Genomic DNA, 7,269 nt, shown 5'->3' on the forward strand with positions numbered 1-7,269 from the left:
GCAGAGACGTGGGGGACATGCAGAGACGTGGAGGGCATGCAGAGATGTGGGGGGCACATCTCTGTGGGGGAGCATGCAGAGGCGTGGGGACATGCAGAGACGTGGGGGACATGCAGAGACGTGGGGGACATGCAGAGGCGTGAGGGTCATGCAGAGGCGTGGGGCATGCAGAGGCGTGGGGCATGCAGAGGCGTGGGGCATGCAGAGGCGTGGGGCATGCAGGGGCGTGGGGCATGCAGAGGCGTGGGGCATGCAGAGGCGTGGGGCGTGCAGAGGCGTGGGGCGTGCAGAGGCGTGGGGCGTGCAGAGGCGTGGGACGTGCAGAGACGTGGGGGACATGCAGAGGCATGAGAGTCATGCAGAGGCGTGGGGCATGCAGAGGCGTGGGGCATGCAGAGGCGTGGGGCATGCAGAGGCGTGGGGCATGCAGAGACGTGGGGGGCATGCAGAGGCGTGGGGCATGCAGAGACGTGGGGGGCATGCAGAGGCGTGGGGCATGCAGAGGTGTGGGGCATGCAGAGGCGTGGGGCATGCAGAGGCGTGGCGCATGCAGAGGCACACCAGAACACCAGAAGAGGCGCAGCCCCCAGAGGAACATCACAGCAGCAGCAAGAGGACAGGGGCGCCGGTGGGCCCTCGCTGCCCCTGGGGTTCTGTCTAGGAAGACTCTGCACAGGGAGCTGCTGCTCCTGGGGGCAGCCCAGGGGAGGTTCCTGCCACCTCTGGTCACAACAGCTCCATCCACCAATCAATACCCGGCCCTGCTTTATGTGTGGCCCTATTCAGAGACACCATACTGAGCATGTGTATTGATCCCTTAACATCGAGCTCATAGCCAGCAGTACCACAGCTCCCACCCGGAGGCAGATCGCCCCACACGCATTTCCCCACGGGTGCCCCACGGCCGTCCTGTGCTGACGGACACCAGATGGCGCTTAACAGCCAAATCACCAAAAGGGACAAGAGCAAAAATGTGGCACACGCAGACCACAAAAAACGACATTTACAGATGAGCAGAGACAGAAGGCAGGATGCGGCCATGCCCACCCCACCTGGGCACACATGAAGAGAGGATGCGGCCACGCCCACCTCACCTGGGCACACACACGAAGACAGGATGCAGCCACGCCCATCTCACCTGGGGACACAAGGGAGGCAGGATGCAGCCATGCCCACCTCCGCTGGGCACACACAGGGGATGGCTCAAATAGTTTCCTGCTCCTCACATGTCCAAGAATGACCACAAAAGCACCACAAGTATTGATTTGGGGGTTGCCACTTTATCAAGGAGGCAAATGTGCAAATGCAGAATCCGAACGAGGGATTGGCTGCACCCACAAATGCAGGGCCATGCACTTTTCTCCAAAGCCGCGATGCAGCAAAGACTTAGAGCAGCAACGTTAGGGCAGGGGCTGGGCAGGGCTGGGCAGGGCTGGGCAGGGCTGTAGGTGGCAATGCTTCAGAGACATCCGTTTGGCTGTTTCAGCAGAGACCAACCTGCCACAGCTCGAGTGGCAGCTGCTGGGGACCTCCTACCTGTCAGCACCCCTGGGGTGCTGGGCCCGAGGCTGACCAGCCCACTGCACAAGCTCAGCCCCTGGCCAGCCTCCCACCCCCACCCCTCAGCCACCCACAGCCCCAGCCATGGAGCCAGGCCACTGGTCCAGCCACGGTGTGAGAGATTCTGGGATTCCAGGAAGGGAGGGTGGGAGATGTTGGATGCAGTGAGCAGGTTCTGGTGCAGGAAATCAAGACACCAGCGAGACGAAGGGGTGGGCCCAGCCAGGAGAGGAAGCAAGTGAGACCGCAGTGCCACGTGAGACGCAAAATCAAACACAAAATAAAACGACGAAATGAAACAAACCCAAAATAAAGCAAATCACAGGACAGGACACGCCAGCACTGCTGATGAAGACAGTGCCAGGACCCCAGGAGTGGCTCACTCAGACAGGCATGCAGGTCCCCACGGCCGAGGCTGGAAGTGGGGAGGTCCTGTCCCTCCCTGCTGAGCCCAAGGGCCATCAAGAGGGGCCAAACAAGTTGGTGCCCACCACGCTGGGGGACACAGGAGCCGGGCCGTGAGGAGGAACAGGTGAGGGACACCTGTGCGGGGGGAACAGGCAGTGGAGGAGGGGAGTTGGCCTCCGGTCCCTCTCGTTCTTTCTCAGGGCCTGGGCCTCTGCCTCGGCCCCTGCTGGGCGTGCCCTTCAGAGAAGACGCCATGAACCCTGAGCCAGGGCCCAGCGAAGTCAAGCATGTCAAAAATAAAATCGATTTATTTTTGACAAGACACCCATGCTCTTTAATGGGGGAAGGAAAGTCTTTTTCAAAAAATGGTGTTGGGACAACTCTATACATATATGGGGGAAAAATGAGCCTCAACTCCTGCTTCATAACACAAATTCAAGACGGATCACAGACCCAAAACTAAAAGCTAAAATTAGCCGGGCGCGGTGGCTCACGCCTGTAACCCCAGCACTTTGGGAGGCCAAAGTGGGCAGATCACGAGGTCAGGAGATCGAGACCATCCTGGCTAACACGGTGAAACCCCGTCTCTACTAAAAATACAAAAAAATTAGCCGGGCGAGGTGGCGGGCGCCTGTAGTCCCAGCTACTCGGGAGGCTGAGGCAGGAGAATCGCTTGAACCCAGGAGGCAGAGGTTGCAGCGAGCTGAGATTGTGCTGCTGCACTCCAGCCTGGGTGTCACAGTGAGACTCCATCTCACATCTCTAAAATAAAAAATAAAAATAAAAATAATAAAACTGTGACTGTTCTAGGAAAACATGTTTAAAAGGCAAAATAAAATTTTGAAGAGTTTATTTGAGCAAATACATTCTTGAATCGAGCAGCTGCAAACCAGAAGTGGTTGAGGGAATGCAGGGTGGAGGCTTTGATGAGACAGATGCAGAAGTAAACCAAAGAAAAGCTTGATTTGGTGACAGTCACACTGTTGCCTGATTGGGTCTATCCCATGGAGAAGCCCTAGTTATGTAAGTTTACTGGCTGCTTTGGTTGGCTGAGCTTCAGTTCTGCTTTCCTTTTTTTTCTTTTATTTTTTTTGAGACGGTGTCTTGCTCTGTCACCCAGGCTGGAGTGCAGTGGCGCAATCTCAGCTCACTGCAAGCTCCGCCTCCTGGGTTCACGCCATTCTCCTGCCTCAGCCTCCGGAGTAGCTGGGACTACAGGCGCCCACCACCTTGCCTGGCTAATATTTTTTGTATTTTTAGTAGAGACGGGGTTTCACCGTGTTAGCCAGGATGGTCTCGATCTTCTGACCTCGTGATCCGCCTGCCTCGGCCTCCCAAAGTGCTGGGATTACAGGCGTGAGCCACCGCACCCGGCTGCTTTTCTTTAATATAGGCTCAAATTAAGTTTCACTTATGGGCCGGGCACCGTGGCTTATGCCTGTAATCCCAGCACTTTGGGAGGCCAAGACGGGTGGATCACTTGAAGTCAGGATTTCAAGACCAGCCTGGCCAACATGGTGAAACCCCATCTCCACAAAAAATACAAAAATTAGCTAGGCATGGTGGTACATGCCTGTTGTCCCAACTACTAAGGAGGCCGAGGCAGGAGAATCGCTTAACTCGGAGGGCAGAGGTTTCAATGAGCTGAGATCATGCCACTGCACTCCAGCCATATACTCCACTGCACTCCAGGCAACAGTGAGACTCCATCTTGAAATTTAAAAAAAAATATTCACTTATAGTTGCAAATCAAGCAAGGTTGACATCATGAGTGAGGCCTGCATGCTTTGTCTGCTCAGTCTCCATTTTAATTTACTTTAGCAAACGGGAGAGTATCTTCATGACTTTGGGATCGTTTGTTGAGTTATTTATTTGTTGAGTTATTTATGGTGTTTTTGAGTATATCTCTCCATACCCTTTTTTAGTTGCTGTTCTAGGTTATTACTTATACATGGCTCATGACCGTTTACTGGTGTTGACATTTTACCAGTTTCAGGGAAGTGCTGAAGTCTTCCCTCCCTGGTGTCCACTTAGTTCCCCCATCTATAACATGTCATAAACATTTCCTTTACATTTATTGAGAATCACATCAATCAGTATTCTGATTTTTTCTTCAACCATCACACATAATTTAGAAAACTCGAGAGGAGAAGGAAACCTATTACGTTCACCCGTAATACTGCCTACTCTTTTCTTTCTTCCTTCCTGATGTCCTAAGATTTCTTCTTTCACTGTTCCCATTTCTGTTTCGAGACTTTCCTTAGCCACTCTTTTTTAGGTCTACCAGTGACAAACACGCTTGGTTTTCCTTCATCTGGGAATGTGCTGATGTCCCTTTCATTCCTGAACAGTCTTCTCACTGGGTATAGCATTCCGGGTTGACGGTTCTCTTTCAGCGGTGAGGACAGCAGAGCCTCAGGCCCGAGGGTGCCCATGCCCACCCCTCGAAGGGAGCGTCTGCATGTCAGGAGCACCCAGGAGCGATCGGCAGCTGCCGGTGAGCAGCAGCAAGCCCTTCACCAAGAGAGAAGTCACTGCGATGGGTGCCACCACAACCAGAACTGAAGTGCATCACGACTGCTCGGCATGGAGCCGACCAGTGAGCAAACGGCTGTCAGATGCCATGAAGATGGGAAGACAGAGGGCTGTGCTATGTCACAGCAAAACACTTGGAGAAACAGTCCATGAGGAGACCTGGAAGGAAGACAGAGGCAGGTCAGCGCTGCCTCTTGGGGAAGAAGTAAAACCAGAAGACAGGGCAGATGCTGCCTCACAGAGACGGAGTGAGGCCACCCTTGAGCCCGAAGGCCCATCACGGCAGGGATGCATCCAGACTGTGGCCCCCAGGTGGCCACCCTCAGTGGGGATGGCATGGGAAAGTGTGTCTGAGGGTGGGCGGGTGAGTGAATGGCCAAAGACCTGGCCAGAATCCCAGGAAAACCAGGCCCGGACTGGAACACCAGTCACTGGTGGGGCCTGGCCACAGCTCCAGGCCTGAATGTCCCTGGGTGGGAAGTGGGCTGGCAGCACAGCCTGGCCCCCGGGGCCCCCTTCAGACAGCCCCAGACATGTGAGCAGGGATGGCAGCCGGAGTCTCCTGGCCCTGCTGTGCCCAGTTGGAGGTGTGGGCTGGAGCTGCATGTGGACGCAGCTCTGGGCTGGCTCCCTCGGGGAAGGAAGATGGGAGGGGAGGCTGTTTGGCAGCCTGAGGGGTAGACTGTGGCTCATGGCTGTGGCCACCAATGATACCCTTCCCTCCTGGGCTGAAGTGACTCCACGCTGCCAGCCTCCCAGGGTGTGGGGTATGGGTGGGAAAATGTGGCTGGAGGGATGGCACTCAGCCACAGAACCAGCCACAAGGGCCTGTGTGTGCAACCCCAGTACCACCCGGCAGGGGGCGCCACCGCACAGATAAGCCAGCCCCGACCCCCGGCCCCGACCCACAGCCCTCTCCCGGGCTGGGCTGAGGCCTCCACCACCCTCATCCAGGGCTCAGAGCTTATCCGCAGCAGCCATGAGCTCACCTCAATGAACACAGCACAGAAACACATCAACCTGCACCCATCCCCAGCAATGCTGCTCCACGCTGCAAACAGGACAGGGAAGGGGAGGCCGCAGAGGGTCCGTAGGTGACAGCTGGGGGTCCACCGAGCCCCCACCCCAAAGCAGCCTACATAACGGCCTGAGCTCTCTTCCTCCTGAGGTCAAAGACAGGCAGGTTCTGGGCCCATGCTGCTCACCCATCCTCCCTGAGCGCCAGCACCTCCTAAGCGAAGCAGGTCACTAACGAGTCACTGAACTTTGTAGCCACAGGCTGAGGCAGGAGCTGCCAGGATCCCACCTTGCAGCGAGCGGCCCCTCGCCCCTGCCTGGGGCTGGGCAAACACGGAGCTGGAGAGGGAACAGCACGCACTGCCAGGGCGGCCAACGACCCGGCCTCACCAGGGCAGGCAAGGCAGGAGGGCAGAGGCCAGGGCCAGGTGGGGGTGTGCATGGAGGGGTATGGCAGCCAGGGCCTGGGCTCCCTTGCCCAGCTCAGCATCTCTGGGGTTGGCCCGCTTCAAAACTGGCCGGCCTTCCCGCCCTGTTCCCAGCCTCATGTGCCTGTGGACACGGGCACTTTCCTCTAAGCCACGTCTCCCTCCAGCACCAGGTGCTGGCCTGTCTCTGCGTCTACACCCTGCAATTGGCTTCTCAGGTCTTCACCCCCTGGCCTCCTGTGACCACCCCTGCCCTGTGACCACCCCTGCCCTTCATCTCCAGCGTCTCTGACTCAGGCTCTGGGCACTGGCCTTGCGCTTTGTCCTTTACTGCAGATCCCAGTTCTGCTGTGCGTTGGAGCTGCGTTTGTACCACTCGGGACCCTGGCAGACGGGGGCTCACGGCGTCTACACACAAAGGCCTGTCATGGGCACGTCAGGTCCCTTTCGCCCACACTGGCACCTGGATCTGCTTCATTTCATCTGCCCTGTGATCATCTAAGCTGCCATCTCTTGCCTCATGGTCTCCACATTTCCTTACACTTCATTAAAAAACAAGTCAGCCAGGCACGGTGGCTCACGCCTGTAATCCCAGCACTTTGGGAGATCGAGGTGGGCGAATCACAAGGTCAGGAGCTTGAGACCAGCCTGGCCAATATGGTGAAACCCCGTCTCTATTAAACATACAAATATTAGCCAGGCATGGTGGTAGGTACCTGTAATCCCAGTATTCAGGAGGCTGAGGCAGGAGAATTGCTTGAACCTGGAAGACAGATGTTGCAGTGAGCCGAGATCATGACACTGCACTCCAGGCTGGGCGACAGAGTGAGACTCTGTCTCAAAATAATAATAATTAATTAATTAAAAATAAATAAATAAATAAAATGTCATCTTATTTCCCATAACAGACCTTTCTCAAGTGTGCCTGGCCACAGCTATGGAAGGAAATGGTCCCTCCTCTGCAGACAGCCCACAGGAGCACCTGAGCTCTGTCTTCTCACTTTGTCTTGGAGCAAGGGAGTCCTTTTGGGGAGCTGTTTCCACATAGGGGGGATTCTCTTTGGTTCCTGCCACAGTCAGGAATTGTACTGGCTACATCTAAAACACCATCACCACCAACAGGAACATCATCACTACCACCACCATCAGCAATGCCAAAAATCTACAAAAACACCACCACATCGGGTGCGTGTAATCCCAGCTACTTGGGAGGCTGAACCCAGGAGGTGGAGGTGGCAGTGAGCCGAGATTATGCCACTGCATTCAAGCCCAGGCGACAGTGCAAGACTCTGTCTCAAAAAAAAAAAAAAAAAAAAACAAA

Source organism: Trachypithecus francoisi, unplaced genomic scaffold, assembly GCF_009764315.1.
Source record: "Trachypithecus francoisi isolate TF-2019V2 unplaced genomic scaffold, Tfra_2.0 Lachesis_group1, whole genome shotgun sequence".
Classification (NCBI taxonomy): domain Eukaryota; kingdom Metazoa; phylum Chordata; class Mammalia; order Primates; family Cercopithecidae; genus Trachypithecus; species Trachypithecus francoisi.